This window comes from Corvus hawaiiensis, chromosome 6, assembly GCF_020740725.1.
Source record: "Corvus hawaiiensis isolate bCorHaw1 chromosome 6, bCorHaw1.pri.cur, whole genome shotgun sequence".
NCBI lineage: Eukaryota > Metazoa > Chordata > Aves > Passeriformes > Corvidae > Corvus > Corvus hawaiiensis.
In genome coordinates, this window is record NC_063218.1 from 45,857,540 (window position 1) to 45,879,247 (window position 21,708).

At 43.6% G+C, this 21,708-nt stretch overlaps 1 long non-coding RNA gene across 1 annotated transcript; it reads right to left on the bottom strand.

The window, feature by feature from the left end:
• Positions 1–4,971: 4,971 nt before the first annotated feature.
• Positions 4,972–21,589, bottom strand: LOC125327218. Its single transcript, XR_007204163.1, has 4 exons — positions 21,440–21,589; positions 16,129–16,219; positions 6,221–6,403; positions 4,972–5,233 (listed from the first exon to the last, which is right to left on the bottom strand). It is a non-coding gene; the product is annotated as an uncharacterized LOC125327218 (long non-coding RNA).
• Positions 21,590–21,708: the final 119 nt, after the last annotated feature.

A 21,708-nucleotide genomic window follows, 5' to 3' on the forward strand; every position in this document is an offset into this window, starting at 1 on the left:
TTAGGTATCCATTTGGAGGTTGACTGCTTCCCAAGCAGACAATTATATTTCCAGAAACATATGCATAGAAAAACAGAGGAAAGTTGGGGGTTGCGGAGTTCAAAACTACTGCTGCCAAAGTTCCTGTCTTCATGGTGTCTTTTGCTGTATCAGGAAAAGTTCCAAAGCACAGTAGCCTGGTTACCACTTAAGGAATGGACTGTGGTTTCTTGTTGACTTACTTCACTATTTATTCCTTCCTTTCCTTCTTTCTTTTTTAAATAACCAAGGGGGGATATAACAGAGCTAACTTTGTGATAATCAAGCCTCAGCTGCATTGTATCCCAGTACACCTGATATAAAACCATCTACTGATGTGTGCTGGGATTCTTAGCACTGCTGTAAGCTGAACCACTCTGGGAAAATTTCCAAGGAATAACGGGCGGAATTCTCAAGGACAAGACACGGAGGACAGCACAGGGTATCTGTTCAACAGCATTCCCGGGAAACTAGTGTGCCAGGGAGGCTGTTGTAGCAGTGACTGGCATGAATAATAGTGTTACTCTTTATTTTGGTGTGCCAGTGGAAAGATCTCTAAGAGGTTTTGTGCATGGATGACCCTCAATTTAAGGGCAAAACTTGAGTAGGGGATTTTGCAGCAAAGACTTGAAATTATATAGCTGTTAGGGGGAAAAACTGTTTTCACTGGATGAGATCTGCAGCTGCCTGCTTGGAGATGGTCATCTCTGGTAAAGACATTCCCTGGGACAGATGCAGTCTTTCAAGAGCACATAGTTGCAACAATTGAATCTCTGCAGTGTGCTATCTCTGAATGTCTGATACAAAGAAGACTACAGACACATGCTGTGATTTTTAATACTACTGTCAGCTGAACCACTCTGGGAAATTTTCCAGGGAGCATCAGGCAGAGTTCTGAAGGACAGATTGAGGGCAGTGCAAGGTATCAGCGCTAACAGCATTCCAAAGAGACTACTATTCTAGAGCCATAGACTGAAACAGGGTAACTCTTAAGACTATCGTCTCTTTTAAGTTAGTGCAAGCAGGCATGCTGAGGCACCTACAGAAAGCTTGTGTTGTGAGCAACCCCCTTTACTCCCATTTAACAGTATGTAGACCATGCTTATGTCCCCTTTTCTGTACATGAACACAGTGGGATTTGAGATGTAAAGCTGTGTGTCCTTTTTTTGGGTGGAGCAGTATATTATACCTGAGCAGTGTTGCAGTTCATGAGGCACAAGTTAGAGGACGACAGTTTGTTCTGTCCCTGTTGGTGAGTGTTATCTAAACCATCAGATCATGTAGTTCATGTTGATTTTGCAGCCTGGTGGGTGACTCTACACAGTGGTCAGGGTAAACATTTCACACAGCAGCCAAAGTTCACTCTTGCAGGTCTGAGTTGTCATCTCTGCTTCCAGGTTGCATCGACAAATTGGTATAAAAAATGAAGGATGTTAGTGGAAGTGGGTGAGGCAGTTTAACTCCTATCATTGATGTGTCCATTCAAAGGGCAACATTAGAGTCAGCTGAGCATGAGTAAATGCCCATTTATGAAGGCCTGACCTTAGACTCTGGACCTCCACAGCTGAAGAATCACTATAGGGCCACAGGATTACATTTTTATTGAAAAAAGCATTACTTGAATGTCAATAAAAATACCATCTCTAGCTTAGCCTTGTAATGTGCTCTGAGATAACAGCATGTATTACTTCATTTTGCCATCTCAGCACAGACCTGTTGGCTCGTACCACCCAAGGGACAAGACTCTTAAACAGTTTATAATGTCAGGCTTATAATCATTTTGTTCAGAAGACGTCCCTAGGCAAGGAATTCCTGCTTCCTGTTAAGGCTGGGTGTGCAGCAGATTTTGTCTGTTGACATTGGCAAATCTCTTTAGGCTTCATTTTGGAATCTTTTTAGTTCTTTACTTCCATGTTTCATTACTTCAGTAGTGTGTCTTAAGTTTTAAAATTATTTTCAGATAGTCCTTCTACTTGCTGGCATTGCAGTGCCTGGATATGTCTGTATCTAAAAGCACAACAGTGATGCTTAAACTGTGACAGTCATGCATAATGGCTCTCCCCGGATTTTTACTGTGTCCCTTTTTGCTTGAGTCTGGGCATTTATTTAAACATGGAGAAAAACTACCAAACAGGATAGGTTCTCGCAAGAAACTAAGTTCAACTGAAGTTTTGGGCGTGGCCTTAGATGGGTTCTGATAACTGCTGGGCTCTCACTCTTCGACTTGCATACATATCTATGTAGGGAAGAAGTTCCTATTTAAAGGGCTGTGATTTTGTTAGTTTGTGTTGAAGTCTGGTTAAAGGGCGGATTTCCAAGTGCTGTTAGGAAGAAAAGGAAATTTGTCAAGATAGCTCTTCTCTACATCTACATTTGTCTAGATAGCCCATCCTCTCCGCAGTGCTGCGGATGAAAGATGTTTTCAATTCTAGTGTGCGATAGAGAAAGCAGCCCAAGTTCACAGAGCCAAAGGGTGGCATTTTTCAATAGTACCAGCTGCTTCATAAGCCAATGGCAAATTCGACCCTGACCTCCATGGTAGTGGCACCAGGCCAACACTGTATGCTGCAGCAAATCATTCCCTCAGGCTCTGTAAATCCTGTGCTATTGTCCTGCTTCTGGGGCAGTGAGAGGACACCCTGTGTCACCCATGCACTGAGAGCAAACTATGCAGCAAGGGTGGCAACAGTGCTTTAAGCTGCTGCACTCAGCGTGCAGGGATGGAGCTGAATTCCTAATTTTGGAATATCAGTGGCCAGACCACTGCCAGTGAGTGAGCATCACTTGTCTGGTTTGGCATTTGCAGAAGTGCATGTGCCACGCTACCTGCTGAACACAGGGTTGTGGAAAACAGAGGCCTCCTGAGCTGTGAATCAGAAATAGAGCAGCTGACACCATGGACTGCCCTTATTCCCAGCTGGAAGTACTATTTGCTGCAGTTCAAGCTGAACACAGCCTCCCAGCCCCTCCTGCTCTCTCTCCTCTGCTATTAGAGTCAGCATGTACAAACCTTTTTGTTACAAACTGAGACACTCTGTGAGAACAAAATGACTTCACCCAGAGCAGAAAGGCAAAGAGTCTCTTTGCAAAGACTTGCACTTATGAGGGACAGCAGAAACACTGGTCCTGTAGCCAGGTTTGAAAGCTGGTGTTTCTCCTATTTCTACCAATTTCCTCCCTTTCAGCTGCTCTGGAAAGGGATCGAGACTGAAGGAGTTAGCAAGACAGACAACAGAGAAGGTGAGTGGCATTTGCATGAAAGATGGTAACAGGAGAAGGGGGGAGGAAGAAAGAATGGAACAAGAACAGAGGTAAGAGCAACCTTGGCAGGAGAGAATAACAGGCAGTGATGGCCCAGCAGAAGGAAGGGCAACAGACAGTGGAAAGTAGAGACCTTGGAAAGATTAATGAGACTAAACTGTGCTGGGGAGGAGGGACCTTGCAGTGAGACTTACAGGCAACTGTGCAACCATTTTCTCATGCAGTGAAAGACATAAACACACACACCATGTGGTAGAAAGCAGAAATACAAGAGTAAGGGATTTTTCTGTTTCTTCTCCCAGTTTTGTGAAAGATTTTGCCTTTTCCCCAGAGTTGTTGGGTTTTCTTCTAGAAGCTACTTCTTCAGAAGATATAGTCAATTTTGCAGTTCCCCAGGGTCTGAATTTTAACTATACATGCAGTATAATGCCTTTGTTTGAAGAAGTGTCATGCACAAATGGAAACCTGAGATTTTATGGCTGATAGAGCAATAATGATTTAAAGGAAATTCCTCTCTCTGTACAAGTTAAGACATGTCAAATTAACTCCTCCCCTAAAGTTTGTAGCACCATCCATGCAAGCTAGTCTGAGCAGGTAACATTTTTCATCTTCTTCGAAGTTCTAGTCAGTGGCAGACCAGACCCACTGAGAGACTGAGTGAAATCTGTCCTACCAGCTCCACCACACACTTGGCAGGTTCACCAAAGCCTGTAGTGTGGATGTCAGCGCACTGTTAATAAAACCTTGAAACTGCCCTAATTTTGCTGATGTGACTCTCTCTTGGGCCCTAGAAATTATTATATGCAAGAGTTCAGGTGGCTGTTTCTAAACTTTTTCCTCAAGTTCATTCCAGTGCACATGGAGGACCGGTCCTACTTTCCCTTTAGCAATCTAGGCAGGGCCCTATTACTCAGCTTTGCTTCAGGGAAAAGTTGAGGATGGATTCTCTTGCCCACAGGAGTACAAAATGAACAGGAAGCACCTGACTGGGTGCTGCCCATCCTGTTGCAGTTCAGAACTTCTCTGGATGTGTCCTTGGCAGACGGATTGCTCCATTTGCTCAGGACTTGTGTGTGACACTGGGTCCCAGAGGAATAGCTGCAGCACAGCGGTGGTATTCTCTGTGCAGGGCATGCTCTGTACAGCCTGTCTCTGGGTACAGCATTTGGGAAACCTGGCCAAGGCAGTTTTCCTGGCACACTACAGCCCTAGATGTTCCAGCTGGAAGTGACACCCCACCTGTCAGCAGTGCTGGGGCTGCAGCTTTGGTACCCAGGCTCCTCGGCTCAGGACTGCAGCTCTGTCTGTCTCTAACACTGCCACACTGGAGGATCCCCGATCCGACAGCTCTGGCAGAGCCCCTTTCCTGCTGAGCTGCAGGCAGCAGCAGCTTGTCTCAGGAGGGGTTTCATGATACTGAAACGGAGGCATCCTATCCAACAAGCCTTTCCATGCCCTACATGCCTGGGAAGGATTGAGCTGCCCTCTGCTACTGCTCTTGGTCAACAGTGACAATGAATGGGTTGAACATTGGAGGAGTGTGTCCTTTGAACTCTGAGATTATTGGATTTTAGTAGATTGCCAGCACAGAGAAAATTTGCGTTAAGTGAATTGATTTCTTCCTTCCTCTCATATTTATAAGTTAAATTAATATTTTATATTCAGTAAGTCAATTAACTGTGCCTGCCACTGTGTATGAAATGTTGACAATTGCTTTAATTCTTCTTTCAGAAAATTCTGCATATCCTGCCTGTGTAAAAGATATGTACCTATAACTTACTTAGGGGACCTCTATTTGCATGGGGTGACTAAAAGGTATTTTGGAATAGCTGGTTCAGTTGTCCCTGGTCATGTGCTCCTAACACAAATCTCATTAATGGGGCAGATGGTGGTATAGAACCTGCAAGTGTTTGCTTTGGTTGATGGCTTCTTGTTTCAAGTAACACAAGTGAACCTGGAGACAAGAAAGGAGATGTTATTGACTGGTGTTTTTCCAGAGGTTTACACTGCTAAGTTGGCAACTAGCCCTGCTTTCATTTCCCCTCAAATTGACACCTCTACCCTTCCTGTTAATTTAAGTGCCAGCTACAGTGATTTACATTCTTCCCTTCTAGAAGTGAAGTTTCTTAACTAATTATAAATGAGCAAAATATGTTTCTTGACAGTCATTTTATCTGTCCAGAAATGGTAAGAATTAATCCAATGGACAGATGTATTTCATAGTTAGAATAGTCTGGGAAGTGTTTTTAGGCTGTATTAAAGAGGGCTCCATACTGTATCTCCTTCTTTCCCAGAACAGCCCTAGACACTGGAGAACAAGTCCTTGAAATGCTGGGCTGGTGATTAGTGTGGTAGGGACAAAGGTCTTTTACCAAGCACTAGTTTGCAGAGGTGGGAAAGTTAAAAGATACGGGAAATCAGAGAAGCACTCATCAGAAAATTTTACTCAGAGTGTCTTCAAGGTGTTTCAGTGTTGGATAGGTGGGGGAAGATGGAGAGAGCATAGGAAAGATTACTACAAAAGCAGAGATGGTCTTTAAAATTATGATAGTTTTTCTTGCCTGAAACAGGCAGACAAGCAACTTCTTTTTCTGGCTGTTGGAAGCTGTTGAATTGATGCACTGCAAGCATTTGGCCCCACTGCTATGGAGGGGATCATCCTCTAAAAGTAGCTTGCCTTCCAAGGTAATATCCAGACCCACAGCATGTTTGGAAAGAGACTGGTATGTTGCTGATTTGTGGAATTTTCATTTCCCATGATGATTTTGCCTCACAAAGAGGAGTTGGGGTTAACATTGGAGCTGGAGAGAAAATTTTGATTTGTGTGGGGCCTGGAGGGGAGAAGAGGTAGCCCACTGTTACTGTCTCAGAAGGGCAGTGAGCAGGGGGACTACTTCTACGAAAAGTGCAGACATTTCCTAGAGAAAGATCTCTGAAGTACCTGCTGACTGAAACATTCCAGGCATTCCTGCACTTCACTGCTAAGCTCCCACAGCAGCAGCTCATGGTGCTCAGGCTGCAGCAGCCTGGCCTTGGCAACTGTGTCCTGGTCAGGGACTCTGACACACAGCTCTCATTAGCAAATTCGCCGTGTGGAGTGGCACAGCAAGCTGTGAATTTGCAGCTGGAAGAGAAGATGAATGTGATTTTAGTGTGCTGCTCTTGTGAGCAGACCTGCCAGGAGCAGCTGAAGGGCTTGCAGTGGGCTACCCACCACAGTGTTTTCTGCAAAGATTTCCTGGGTGCTTTGTGCACAGGCTGGAAACTGTAGTTCTCTGTAGCCCTTTCCCCTCCTATAGCTGCTCTTTCAAGTTGTGTTTGCATCTACTGTAAGGGGCAGAAACTCACACCATCTCAGTGTCAACAAGCTTGTAAATCATCTACTTAATAGTCACAGGTGAGATAACATATAAATACTAAAGGCACTAAAAAATCCTTCCCACCTCACTCACCCTCCCCTCCAAGTACTGAATCTTGTCCAAAGCTGCACAAACAGGATTTTAAGATAAAGACCTTGAGTAAGAATTACTAAAACAAACAGAGCGTGGGGTGGTTTGTTAAGGGACTGGCTTCTCAAGGCCAAAGGGTGAGTGTGGAAGAACACACCATACACCTTACAGAGAGGAAAGCTCAGAATGTTAAAAAGGTACATCTTGGAACAAAGCCCTCCTGAGAAGTCTGTAATATTTGAAATAAGTTGGTGTAGCATGGGAGGAGAATCATACAAGTACAATGCAAAGTAGATTGTCTGTGATTTCAGTAACTAGCAGCACAAAAACTTTCTAAGAAGTAGAGGGATTATATTCTGCTTAGCATGATGCAGTTCAGCAGAGTTATTCAGAGTTAATGCAGTTCTAGCAAAGAAATTACATGCTCCAAGCTACGTTTCTGTCTTTCCTTTAAGAATGCTTTGAAAGAATTTACCATTCAGCTGCAAACTACCTGATTCTGAACACAAATAAAACAGCAGAAATTTCCCAGTTTACTTCTTCCCTGCCCTGCCATGTGCAGGAAACCTCTCCCGTAGCAGGACAGCTCCTGGGGGCATGTTAGTTCAGTCACCATGCGGTGCCTGTCTATTGATGGTTGGCTCAATGTCAGGGTTTCTTTCCTATTTTTGTTGTTGCATGGATGAAATCCACTGCTAGAGCATTATCTGCTATTGATGTGGGCTGCATTCTGACCTAAAAGCAAAAAACTCCACGTCTGTGATCTTGCTAGCCTGTGACCAGCACCTGGGGGAGATATCTGAAGATGGAACATGATGAACCACAGGACTACAGTTTTAAGTGAGTAACACCTCAAAACTTGTTCCTTTTGCAGGTTGGTTTTTTTTCCATCTATAAGAATATGTGATCTATAGCTTTAGTCAGTGCCTAGGGGTAATCTCTACATCCCCTTGACTCAAGGCTTGTTTAAGTTTCCTATGCTGCTGCAGAACTATTGTTAGTTTGCAGATAAGGAAGTGTTATCATTTTAGCACAGTCTAAGAGAAAAGGAGAGGAGGGAGCTATTAGATTCTCTCCTGTGTTACACTCTATCTGGTGGCAGGGTTGTCCTTCACACTGATCTCTCAAATGTGGTAATAATAACAGTAAAGTTTTATTTTTACTGGTTATCAGCCAAAAGCAACAACTAGGCTAAACCAGAAAATACCATCCTTTCTGCCTTTGCAGCATGTGTGCACAATCTTTGTGCTGATGCTCTGATACTTCTCTAGCTCTTTTCTGAAGAAACAAGGGGACACAGACACCTTCATTCCTCCCAAACAACCTGGTCTACCTAATCCTGGCCATCATCTAAAAACAGGCCCTCTGCCCTCTTCCCAGCACGCCAACACACACTCCCAACCTGCCAATGCAAATCTGCAACGGCTCCCTTCTGTGCTAGCTTGCTTTTGCCATTAAGACATGGTCGGCTTTTCACAGCTACGTGTTGCTGCCTTTAGCAGTTGCTACCTCTTCTTCCTCTGTGTGTGCACGGCAGTCTTCTGTCTTTTCAAGGGGGCCCTATCACAAACAAGTTGCCAAGTTTGAAACCAAGGAAGACAAATGACGTGTCTGTCCAAAAATCCCCCGTAAGGGCCAGAATTGGGAAAATGCATGGACTGATCCTTGTGCGAGCACTTTGCATCTCTATGGAGTGCAGATGCTCTTTAAGGAAATAACAGAGACTGTCTCACCCAAGGTGTTGAGGACTATACAGAATTTAGATGGCTCTAATCTCATATGTTTGTGCTTTAAAGGAAGGAAACCCTGCTGCAACGGTTACAAACCAAAAGGAAAGCTGGCCCTCCTGCTGGAAAAAAAGAGCATGCTCCAAGCATGCTTAGCCTTCCCTTCATTTGTGTGAACAGTGGGAAAATAATCAGGAGGGTAAATCCTGTTCGACAGAATTCAGAGTCACTTTTCACAGTGTACATCATCATTCTAGATATCTGCAAAGTAGAGGTGTATACCAAGCTACTCAGTCTGGGTTCCTTTAATAGCCAAAGGAAAGAAACTGGCAGTTGTTTGAAGAATTTTCAGGGTTAAGTGAACCTCACCCTCGGTGATGTTGACTGTACAAAGGAGTTTGGGCTGAGCTGAGATGCAGGTGTCTGTGGTGAAATCCCACCCTTGGTGTAATAAAATCCTTAAGGAGATCCTGAGACCCAAGTCATTCTTCACTGTGAAAGGAAGATGTGGATCACAGTAAGAGTGTGAATGAAAACCCTATTAAGAACAAGAAAATCCTGTTCAGGTTGTGACTCTACCAAGTTTACATGAAGATGGATGGTTTTTCAATAGGGAAAAATAGGTGTAACAGACCCCCAGGCTTCAATATGGGGGACAAAACACTGCAGACAGCAAGTCATCCATTTCAGGGCTGGCTTGCTGGACTGTGTAGCCTTACAACACTGAAGCTCCTGTGAGGCTTGCCAGCAGGTGCAAATGATGGAAATTGGATTTTCTAGGAAGGTAGGTGATGATTGCATAGCACTTCTATTTTTGTTTTTTGAGGTCACCCTATTTGTTTTGAAGTCATTCTAATTCAGGACAGGAAGGGACCAGTTGTTTTTTTTGGCTACAAATTTGGTTTGAACTTTAACTGAGCAGTGTCTTTCTGTGGCATGCAGCCATGCAGCCACGAGGAGTGATTCTGAAGGGCAGCAAGAGGTAGGATTGGCAGCATCCCTCAGGCTGCATTGACAGAGTGGTCATGCACAAGTGCCAGAATGGCCTGATCCAGGCTGGTACCATCACTGCTGGACCTCTGCCTCTCACCTCCTTGGGGTAACAGGCCTGCTGGGGCTGTGCCAGGGAACATCAATGGCCAGGCAGGTAAGGGGACACTGGTGTCCTCTAAAGACAAATACAGGATGTCCCAAGCCAAATAAGCTAATGACAGGGAAGAGGTGGCCTGGTTCTGCTCTTGTGTTGACACACTATGTGGCTGTGGTTTTGTCTGTCATGTTCTCAACAATGAACCTCCAGGAGGAGGGGAATTGTGCTCTTGTACAGTTCTCTTGTACAAGACAAGAGCATAGCTGCACACTTCAAACCTTCTGCATGGGGAGCATCTTATTGACATCCTTCGCACCCTGTCAGTGTGCTAAGCAAGTTATCCATCCTTGAATCAAACCTTTCTTAGCAATAGCCTTGGCAGCCATAGCCTTGGCATGCACACGTGAAAGAAGGAAACCTCTTACAAAGGTTTAAGTAAGCTTTTTCATCCATTCCACATGGAAAAAAATCTTATCCACTAGCTCTTCACTTAGCATAAATGTGGGTTTCAAAGAGCCTTGCAAAACAATGTGTGGCAAAATCTATGTGCAAAAGTAAGAAAACAAATTAAGGACTTGTGTTTGGAAGAGCTTATTCTTGTTTGAATGCTCTGTAAGACAGTCCTGAAACCTCCAAGTTACAGGAATCTTACAGATATTGTGCTTGGAGTCAAAATTAAGTTGGATTTTTTCCTGTTCTTGTGGAATGCTGTAATCAAAATAACTTTTGGTTTAAATGGTTGATGAGCTAGAATTATTTCTCATAGCTGAGCCAGTTGCTGAGGTAGAGTATTTTGATACTTTTCCATCACAAACATGTCCAGAAAGCACACTACTCCTACATGCTATTATTGAGAAGATGGGAGAAAATCCTCTACATATAGTAATGGCTGTGTCACTGGTACAAAATTGTCCCCTTGAACCCAGCAGTAGAGAAGGGCGGAGAGGGAATGACATAACAACCAATCACATATTGCTTACAATACTCTGCTCCCATGTTGCGCTGAGAACTGCAAAGTGGCTCAGGAGATCTTCTGTTTTTCTCAGCAGAAAAGGTGCACATCGGGTCCAGAGCAGCACTTCTTGATGTCAGTTCCTAAATTAGTTGTTTCAGCATATGTCTAATATAGATGTGGTTCTGCTAGGTACCACACAGCTTTGGTTCTCCAAGCTGCCGCTGAATCTGCTGCTGGCATTTCTCCAAATGGCAGCACAAGCTTTCCCCGGCAGCTGGGCACAGATCCCACCGTGATATGCAGAGGAACGAGGGCTGTGGTCACTCTCATCCTCCTGCCCAGATGCAGCAATGAATCACTGCGTGCATCATCTGAAATCTGGCTGTGAGCCATGACATATTTTGGTGAGCTGTATAGCTGAGATCACTGATGTCCTACTGGAATTCACGACAGAGAGGTCCCATATGCTGCTGCTGGAGGTCCTTTGCTCTTCCAAGGGGTGGATTTACCAGGCCCATGTCAGAGTCTGCAGAGAGGCTAAGGCAGACCTCCACCTGGCCAAATCCTGTCCCAAAAAGGAAGCTCATTTTGAAGAGGACTGGCAAACTGAATTCCTGTGCCTGATACAGGAGAAAAAAATGTGGCTACAACCAGCTGGGAACCACCATGTTTGTTTCGGCTGCAGCAGCCGGATTGCAGTAGCAAAAATGATCCTTAACACTTCACTAGTTTGTCAACCAGTGGACAAAGGAATTGATTGTGCAATTCAGAGCAATCTGCTAACTACATTTGTAAGGAAAGGGTTTAAAATTGCACAATGTGCTGAGAAATGATGCATGTAGGGATTTTGTCTTACAGCTATTGGCAATTAGAAGGAATGGAGAGATAACTGAATTTGCTCTGTTCTTCATTCTATGGAGGGTAAGGAGGCTCAACCACAGCAGATACTGCAGGCCAAAAGTATTCAGCTTGGCATGCATGGGATGTGCCCATGGCAAAGAGAGTCTGCACAGAGTTCAAGGAACAGTTTTCTGTTATGTGCTATGGCATTGTGGAAAGCATGTCATAGTAAAGATGTCACCTAGAGAATGTTTTGTTGGGCTAGTTAGATACTAGAAAAACGTTCTTCACTGCAGGGGTGCTCAAGCTCTGGAAAAGGCTTCCCAAGGAAGTGGTCATGGCACCAAGCCTGTCACTATTCAAGAAGCATTGGGACAACACTCTTAGATTGTTTAACCTTTTTTTACGTTGCTCTGCATGCAGTCAGAAGTTGGATTTGATGATCCTCATGGGTCCCTTCCAGCTCAGGATATTCTATTATTCTAATTAGTCTGAATTCAGTGACTAGTTAGGTGTTACTTACTTCCAAATGTTATGATTTATATCATGTCTCATGTGGTGTGATGCTCTAAGCATTGATTCCAACAGAGTTGTTACAAATATTATTAAGAAAACCATGTTAGTCTGAAAGCCAAGATAATGCATAGATTTATTTTCTGTGCCTTTAAATAATAGAAACAATGAGCTATTCTAAGAGATAGAAGTAGGCCAGGTTGAGCTGTTTTTATGTAAATGAACTTATCTTAAATTGCTCAAAACAGGAACTTCATTTCTGTGGTATAAACCCTTTTCTTAGCAACTGGTTTGGTCAATATAGCAATTACAGAGCCACTCTTAAAATGAGTATCTACAACACATGAAGGTTTAGAGCACCTGGCCTGTTATTCACAGTCCACTGATTAAGACTGGTTGGAATTAAGTATACATGCTCTTTTCTCTAATTGCTGGCTTAAGACTTGCCAAGACAGCAGTGCCCAGGAGACTTTGGGGAAACTCATTCTTGTTTAGATCTCTTATTTGTCCAGAAGGATCTCTGCTTGTCCTACTCAGAAGAACAGTTGGGATTCAAGGCTAAGTGAAGGAGATAGCTATATTGCAATGGAAGAGCAGATTGCCTGTGTAGATGTGGCTCACAATACCTCTTGTTAGAGTAAAAACAAATGGGATGCGGCACTCCTTTTCCCTTGAGCTTCCTCCAACTGAAGAGAGACTCCTATTTTTCAAAGTGTTGAAGACAGTTTTTCATTTTGATGTTGCATTTTTCCTTAACTTCACATTCCTTTTTCTGCTTCTTCATTTGTTTTTGCATAGCAGGTGTTACAGCTGCTATAAGCAGAAAAAAATGTCTGCATGTCCCCCTCTCCTCCTGCTTTTAGTGCCCCATAAAGAGTAACTTCTTGTGTCTCATTTTCCTCTTCCCAGATGTTACATCTCTCTGGAGTGTAAATAACTGAATAACTTAGTACTTAAACACGATGTGATACCTTTGATTTTAGCACATCAAAACTGGGTTCTGATAGAGAGTGTCAGTATCAAAAGTGAAGGCAAATGCTCTGTTCTCATCAATTCAAGCTGAAGTGAGCACTTTGATGTCGATCTCAAATGAACACAGAGGGAGCAGTCCTCTCTAAAGTGGTTCAGCCGGCATCTGTAACCTCTTCAACTGCAGCCCTATCTCTCGTGGGAATCAATATTTGAACCAATATTGACTTAGGACTTGGACATGATTTATATGGGAGTCTTGGTATTGCAACAACTGCTGTGTTACTCAATCAGATTCCCAGATGACTGGTTAATACATAACAAACTGGATTTGTAAATTCAGTCAGCACGTGTTATCATCAGAATGGAAAGGGGAAATTAATTATATCATGTTGCGTTTAATTAAAAAAACTGTTAAATACCTGTAACCAAGTATTACATGCTCCGCTTTAAGAGGCAATGGGTTTCATTCTGTTTTCAGAGGGTTTCTAATCTGGATTAATTTCTTGGCGACCAGTATTTTCTAGCTATCGTGAGTAATTGTTTTCATGAGCGTTTCAAAATGGAAACAAATTACGATTAAATTACTCACTTACAAAATTTCACATTAAAAAGCTCTGTAGTGTACAGCACTATTCTGGTAACAAGTAACAGTGAGCTTAATTCTGGGGTCAAAAACCAGGCCACAGCTGTTATGTTTAGGTAGTTTAGGCATATCACAAAATCACTCTGGCTGTATATAAAGTTACCCTCACCTCCCAGGCATTATCAGTGACTGCTTCTGAATAAAGGCCATTTATCTGGGTGATTTTGAGTGTTTCACACAAAAATCCCCTCCACTCATTTTATGCCAATATTGGCAATAAAAAGACTATTGAAAGTCTAAAAACCTGTACAATAACAAGATATTGTTAGTCACAGATACTAGGTCAGAGGACTGACTTCAAAAATGTTATTTGATCTTTTGGGAGAGTTTATATATATATATATATATATATATATAATAAATGAGCACAGGAAATTTAGGGTGGTGTGTTTCCTCCTATAAATAGCAATATGACTTAAATCTCATCAGATAGGCTAAGAAATCATGTCTGTGTAAAACAGACAAGATCTGTAGTTTTCTAGTTTTCAGGCTAGAGCACTTGAAAATCAGTGTGTGTGCATGTGTGTGAGGAAGAACATGGTCAGCCCCTGAAATGCTCAAACTTCTTTGTTGTGGTGACCCTGTCTGCCCTCCACGTGTGTGCTCCAAGTCCAGTGACCACTTCTTTGGCAGTCAGTTCACCATGAATAATTGCACTGTGTCGTATTTGGAATAATTTTCTAACTCAATGACCTTTCTTTAACCTCAGACTGCTAATTGTTATCACTGGCAAGGAACAAATGGGTCTGAGTGAGGTGAATAGGTGAAGCTCTTGCCTAGAACATGTGTCTTGCCCCAGGCAGAGTTCCACTGCTGCTCTTGCTGCAGGCTTGGCTCCCCAAAGATCCCAAAACTTCCCTCTGCCACCTCCTTATGCTGAGTGTGCCCATGTTAAAGGTTTAATGGCCCATGAGGAAATAACCAGCTAGAAACCATTCTTTGGCTTAAATGGGAAACTCTGCTAGGATGCCATAAAAGCTATGCCAATTGCTTAAGTATAATCAGCACCTGAGTCAAAACTATGGTGTCTGGAACCCAAATCTGGAATCCCCCTTTTTACATCCTAACAAAGAGGAAAACTGCACCATGCTTGAATAACCAGCAGTACTGGAGTTGCAAGTTCCATCACAAATCAGTTATTTCAGCTTGCTGTTAGTCCATTACTATGAATGCTTATCATAGCAAATTGTTGCATAACAAGCAAAAACAGAGGGGAAAAAAGCCCAAGTCATTTTAAGATTAGTCTGTGACCTACCTCATTATCTGGATCAATAATAGATTTTGAAATGTTTTAGAAATGCATGCACATTTCTATTTTACTACTGGCTGTTGTTCAAGCAACACACTGATGTGGGTGTGTTCTGGAATCTTTTTATTGTGTTGTACTTAAATATAGAGCATTTACTATCATGGTAATGGCAGCTACATGAACATAAGAAGGAAGTCTTCTAGTTGGCTTGCTCCTGCCTAGTTTGTCCCAGTGTCCAGTCAATGTTTTTGGGTCCTTCACAGCACACAGTTTCTGAGTAATTAACACAGGCAGTGACAGTGCCTGGTGCCTTGTTATAGTGCACTACCTGCTCTGTCCTACACAATTCTCTGCAGCCTTTTATTAGCGGTCATAACTACATCCACGGTAATTAATTCTGCGGCTTTTTTCCCCCCTCCCTAGTCACCACATCATTCCCCCTGAGTCCGCTTGCTGTCAGGGGAACACGCTCTGCCTTGTGCAGGCAATTTGTCGGTGTTGCACACACAGAACTAGATGTGGGTCTGGATTGTTATTCCTTACAGCAGGTTTATTTGGCCCCCAGCTATACTCTTCCATAATGGAATTCATAATGCAGAAAACTCTTAAGTCTAATGCCTGGCCACATCAGACATATTGGAAAAGATACAATTTAGCATAGTTTAGAATTTTCTCAGTGTTTTCAGTATTTTGTGGTACTTTTTAACCCTAGGAAGAGTTGCAAAAACGTGCTATCAAAGAAAAGAAACTGTATTCAGTTTCTTTTTCCACTGAAATCTATCCCAGTGAGGCTGCAAAGCATGTGCAAGGAAGGCTACAGACGGCAAGTGGCAGGTCTGCTCTTGGACAAGATAGCAGTAGGTCTCCACCACAAGCTGGGGCAGGAAGGGGAAGCAAAGCACCTGTCCCTCTGCGGCTCGGGTGGCTCTCACAAAAGGACAGTGCTGGCAACCCTCACACAGGACATTCTTCAGCAGGCAAAGTTAGCAAGCAACAACCACCTGATGGGTGAGGACCCCCCGCCCCCTCCAGTGCCTTCCACACATTCCTCCAGCCTGCAGAACTAAGCACAGCCCTGACCTGACGAGCTGCTTCTCGCCCAGAACTAGTAAAACCAGAGATTAACAGGGAAGAGAGAGCCAATTCCGTGCAGGTAGAGAAGTGGTTACTATAGCAACTGTTTTCTTCTTTGAGCCTAGGCTGGGAGGGACTCTCTTGCAAGGGGATTTCTGTGCAGTCCCCAGGCTGGGGAGGGAAGTTGCTACAGGAATCTCGTTTGACAAAGGTTGCGTGGCTGCACTCTTGAACTCTGTTCGGATCGGGGGAGCTGAAATAGGGCTGTAGAAGACTTTGACTCTTGTCCAAAAGTAAGGCAGATGTTGAAGAGCCTGTATTTAAAAGTGATACTCACATCATGGTGTATTGTTCTCTGGGTTGCAGCTACATCTGAAGCTGGTGTTGTACCACAGTACGTGTCACAACCAGAAGTTTCAAGGCTGGAGCTTTTAAAAGACATAAGAGAGTATTTAGCTTATTACTACTGAATCTTTAAATCTCAAGTCCTAAGAAAGCTTCTCAGACGTATTTCTTCAACGAGCCCAAATTGGTGCAGAGTAAGAAATAAAGTATCTTGTAGTATGATAAAGGCTTGGTCAATTTAACTCTGGGAAAAGTCATTCTCTGGGACTAGGGCCAGGTAATGTTATCTTAGTGTACTGCTTGGAGTACCTGGCACTGTACAAGCTCTAGGTCTTTGTTGTTACCTTAGACCAACATAGCAAATGAATGAGCATATTATCCTTTCGCTAGGGCTGCTTTCTGGTGGAACACACCCCTTGCATTCAGGGGAGACACAAATACCAAGCAGTGCCTAGGGTAAACCTCTCCCCTTTACCCTCCTTAATCCTGTGTGCTCTGGCAAGTATATTTCAAGGGGCAAAGCTGCACCTCAGTTTTTTGCTAGTATTTGGTGCTGGAAAGTAAAAAACACAGCAGAAAAATAAAACAACCTATGATTGTCTCAAATTTAGTCCTGAAATTCTCTGTCTCTCAGCATCAAAGCACGGAAGATGCAAATTCTCTTGGTAAGGGACAAGCAAAGGGGGCTTTGGGTGAAATATTATGCTCCCCTATTCTCTCTAGACTGCTTATTGGCTGTTTTTCCATGCAGTGTTTTTGCTGGAGACACAGATCTAGGAGAACGTTGTCTGCCATGATCCCACCACCCTTCTCATCACTGAGGAAGAGGAAAGGGGGACAGCTGTGCAGCCTCTCTTGCAGCGGCATCTTGCCTAGGTGTCTAACACAACTGCAAATCTGCAAACCTTCTGAATCCCTGCCTTTCAAAGTAGCATTTTTTTGGCCGTTGATGCAGGGAATAAGAAACAGCAGCCTTCATTTTTGTTTAAAATTCATCAAGTGTTTTACCAGATGTAGAACCAAGGAGTCAAAAAACAAAAGCAGGATCCCTGCTCCAAGTGCAACCTGAATGCAGGACTAGGCTGGGAGTACTTTGCTATGCTCACCCTGTGAGCAGTGCACTGAGGACAGCCAAGAGGCTGAGGGACTCAAGGGCAGCCCCAAACTCTCACCCAGACTGCAACAACTGCACAGTTCCCACGTCAAAGTCCTGGGCTCAGCCTAGTTTCAGAAAGGGGATTCACAAACTCAGTATCAACCTGCTATTTGTCCATAAAGAATCAACAACTTATCAACAACTACTATTACGATGTCTGCAAGCTTTTCAGCTGAAGAAAGTATCTGCGCCCTGTCATTCTCTCTATGCCATGTGGCAGATCTGGCCTTAGATGGCATTTGATCTTGCCAGTAAAATCTGCTGCTGCTTGGAATGAAAGAGAGAGACTTGTGAAAGAAAGGTAAGTGCTTCACAAGTCAGAATTCTAGGCTTAGCTTTTTTGTGAGCAATAAGAAATATCTGCTGTAACAATGCAATTGGTGTGAATAAAATCATACATCAATCCAACTGCAATTCCTTTTGCTGCAGGTATACAAGTTTTACAGAAAAATGGAAAAAATATTCCAATAAGCTTTACTAAATTACACAAATTAATAAATTAACAAAAGTCTCATACTGTCATAGAAAAGAGACATGATTGGCTATTTCCTGATTAAACATATAATTAAGGCTGCATTGAGAGAAAATGAAACATAGAAATTTCCATCAAGACTTGTGGAAGTGTCTCCATTACTTCGAAGGAAGTAGGGGACTCACTGATGATTATATTCTGTTCAGCCATTGAAGTAACAGATTACATGGTCATGGCATGGAGTTGAAGGCAAAATAAATTACAGTAAAAAGAATGTTTTACTGTCTGAGGGGAAGGGGATTTCTGTGACGAGCAGTTTTGTCCCTCCATGCTGATAGCAGAGGTCATACAAAGTCTCAAGGCTCTGCTTACACCAGAAGAGGGGAGCTTAGTCCAGAATTTACCTTGCTTACAGCAGAATTAGTCACTGTGTGTTTGTCTGTGACCTAACCTTCCTTATCTCAGTTACTTCCTTCACAGGCTTTAAAGCCAGGTTATCCAGGGGATACAGGCAGCTGAGGAATTATTCTCTTAATAGGTCTCATTTATTAGATGTTACATCAAATTAACCTATTAGATAGAGGCAGAAGTTGAACATAAATACAGAACCCATGTCTGCTACAAAAGTGTGCTAATGCAGCCTGGTTGCTATGGTGTAAAATTCAACACAAGGATCATGAAGACACATTTGTCTTTTCCCATTACTTAAGACGATGGCTGGTTGATTGATTAATCTATGGGATAGGATATTGCATTGGTCCTACAATAAGGTGCTTCTAAATGGAAACAAGCATCAGTTGCTGAGAACATAATCAGGCTTCACAGACCTGAGTTCAGTACTTTAACTAGTCAGTCTTGGAGCTTCTGAGCCACTAATTCAGTACTTAATTCTCTTCTTTGAGGGTTTTTTTTTCTGATGCCTTTTAGGTTTCAATATATTCTGAAGTTAGCAGAAGCCTTAGTTTTGTTAAATTTGATTATAAGCATTACCTGAGTGTAATCCATTCCTCCTCAGAAGCAGAAAAATATTACACATATAAGTAGAAGAAATGGTTTTGTTTTCTTTTTTTTCCTGTTTTATTTGAATGTGGACTTAAAACTTACAAGTACATCTTAGTAGCTCTCTAAGGAGAACATCTCACTCTGTTTATCTGTTTAATGCATACTGCATGAAGAAGGGCAGTATAGATTTCTGATGCACTGCTCCTCCTGAATGCTTTGAGCCAAACTGGGGAAGTTCTTGGACAAGAGCAGAAAATTTCCTTGGATAAGAGCAGATTTATTTTCTTGTCTTTCCACATATTCTACTGAGTTTTAAATCATGCCTTCAGACCATGCACTTCGTTTCTCTGGCACTGCTGCCTAGGATTTTCAGTAAGAGCAAGCTCGTGCCACCACTGCCACATTGCTTCCTGCCCACTCCAGCAAACCACACTTGAAATGCACAAAGCAGCTTGACGTGCCTAAAAGAACTCCTACCCACAATGTAAACATGAGCATCATCTTAAGCAATAGCCAATATTTACTTTTAGACATAATGAAATAAAAATAATTTTGGCAAGTAACGTTTCTATTTGCCTTCATATCAACTAAACCTGCAGCCCCTTATGATTATTTGCCTTTTGCCTATCACAAGTTCTACTACAAGTATTTCGTTCTTGCCTTTATTGTGCTGTCCACGCTCGTGGCTCCCCAGGAGAGAGACCATGTTTGTTGCAAAACACAGTGAACTGTTTTCAAATGCGTTACACCCTTTTTGTAAAATCAGCGATGAATGGCTATGAGTTGCTCACTGCTAAGAAAGCACTAAACCAACAAGCGGTGTCATGAGCAGAACAAATGTCCAAAGGGAATATGCATGTGGCCTTCACGTGGATCCAGGATACTTATCAAAACGGAAGTCATTAAAGGACTGAAACATAAGCTAAACTTACACTAAGAAAGGGTGTGTTGTAATAAAAAGGTTATAAAAAAAAAAGTTCATAATTTTCCTATCTCCTTTTAAATTCTCTGATACATTGAAAGAGAGGTTTTGAAGCAAAGCTTCTGAACAACTGTCAGTGAAATGGCCAGTAGCAACAAGATGGAGTTTTCTTGTCTAGTAAAAGTGGGTAGAATTCTCCATATCCAGGAGAAACAAATATTTATTTTCTCTGATTTTACTGCCTTTTTTTTCCCACACTGATAGCAATCTAGAAAAAATCTGTCAAATAACTCTAATTAGGAAAAAAAAACAAGTCCTGTTACTCATGCTATCATGACAAACCAGTGTGAAGCTCAAGCACTTGGAAACAGAAGGGCCTGAGTGCAAGGCAAATTCTTTTGCTATTTTCACTACTTCTTCCCACATGTTTTTTCTATTTAGCTATTCAATATCAGTGATGTCAGGTACCTGTGCAGGTACCTGAAAAAGAAGGACTCCTCTGCAGTCCTGAGTTGCCATCTCCAGCAGGAATTGCATGTCTCCTCTCCAGCATCCTAATCTGAGCCCAAATTAAAGGATTTTATTTCATAAATGAAGAGCTGAGATATAAAGACAAAAGAAAATCTCCATCTCTTCTGTCCCAGTTTGGCATCCCTAACTCATACATCACTCTTCCTCTAAATTAGGGTCTGGTATGCCTCAGCCAAAACAGCTTTGGTTGTGCTGAAGCTACTTTGCCAGCACAAAGCCTGTTTTGAAGCCAGTTCTGGAGCTTTCCTGCCACTTCCCAGAAAATCCGTAGGCTACTTGGGGGTTTTCCAGCACTAGAGTGCCGAAGTGAAGCATGCAACAAAATGAGGGAGCAGCCCGTGCAGTGAAATAGCTTGGGGAGGGATGAGGGAAGGAGCCTGTCAGGAACTCCCTCACAACCCAACAATCCCCAACTTTAACAATGATCACCACAATAATGGCAATTTTTATTTCAAGAGGCCACAAGTCTCTCGTATAGAGAAAAACACTATCAAGGGTGAACAGCCAAAGGAGGGGGGGGGGGGGGGGGGGGAATCAGGGAAGTGCAAAGGTAGTTCAAGGCTTAAAGGGATTTATTGCTTTACTGCTGATTTATGACGAGGTGATATAAGATATTAGGCGACAAGTCCACCCGCTCCGGCTGGAGGGGCGGGAAAGCCGCGGCTCTTCCAGTGGGCTGTGACATCACCGCTCCCACACTCGGGGGCGGCGGGGGAAGGACCATAAGGCAGGTGCTGGCGTTTCCCAGAACAGGAAAGCGTATTTCCAGAGCCAAAACGATAAGAAACTCAGCTCAAAAGCACTGGTGTAGACATTATTCTTGCTCCCGTAGCTTTACGCTTCTGTTGAGGCGCGATCCTCTCCCGAGCCACGAAAGACCAGTTTACCATGAGGGCATGAGCCAGCCCTCACACGGTAACTAAGTAACTCGGTAACTTTCAGTAAAGAGCGGACTTTAAGTAAGCATACTGTTCGCTACCGGGGCCCACTTCGCATCGCGCGAAGATTTCCCACATATTTCGGTGTCACGTCACGGAATGAATAACACCGGCGCGTTGTGCAGCCCTAAGCAAGGCCAGCCCTGACTGAGGGGGTGCCGGCTCCATCCAGGACTGCATCACCGCGCACCCAGCGGCGGCAGCTCCATGGCACAGCGCACCGTGTGGCGTCCCTTCTCTCCCTTCCTCCCTCCCTCCTTTTTTTCCACCCCTCCCTCTCACCTTCCCTCAGCGCTCCCCTCAGGCTCAGCCCCCGCCCCGCGGGCGAGCGCCTCGTGCTCCACTCGCGCGCGCGCACCAATCACAGGCGCCTGGAGGGGCCGCGAGCCGGGTGCGCGCGCCCTCCCCCGCCCTCTGCCTACCCACCCCCGCTCCAAGGGCGGAACCGAGAGCCGGCTCCAGCCAATCAGAGGCAAACGGGCGTGAAGCGTGAGGCGCGAGCGGGCCCGCGTGCAGAGAAGCCGTATAAAAGGGGGGCCGGGCGCGAGCCC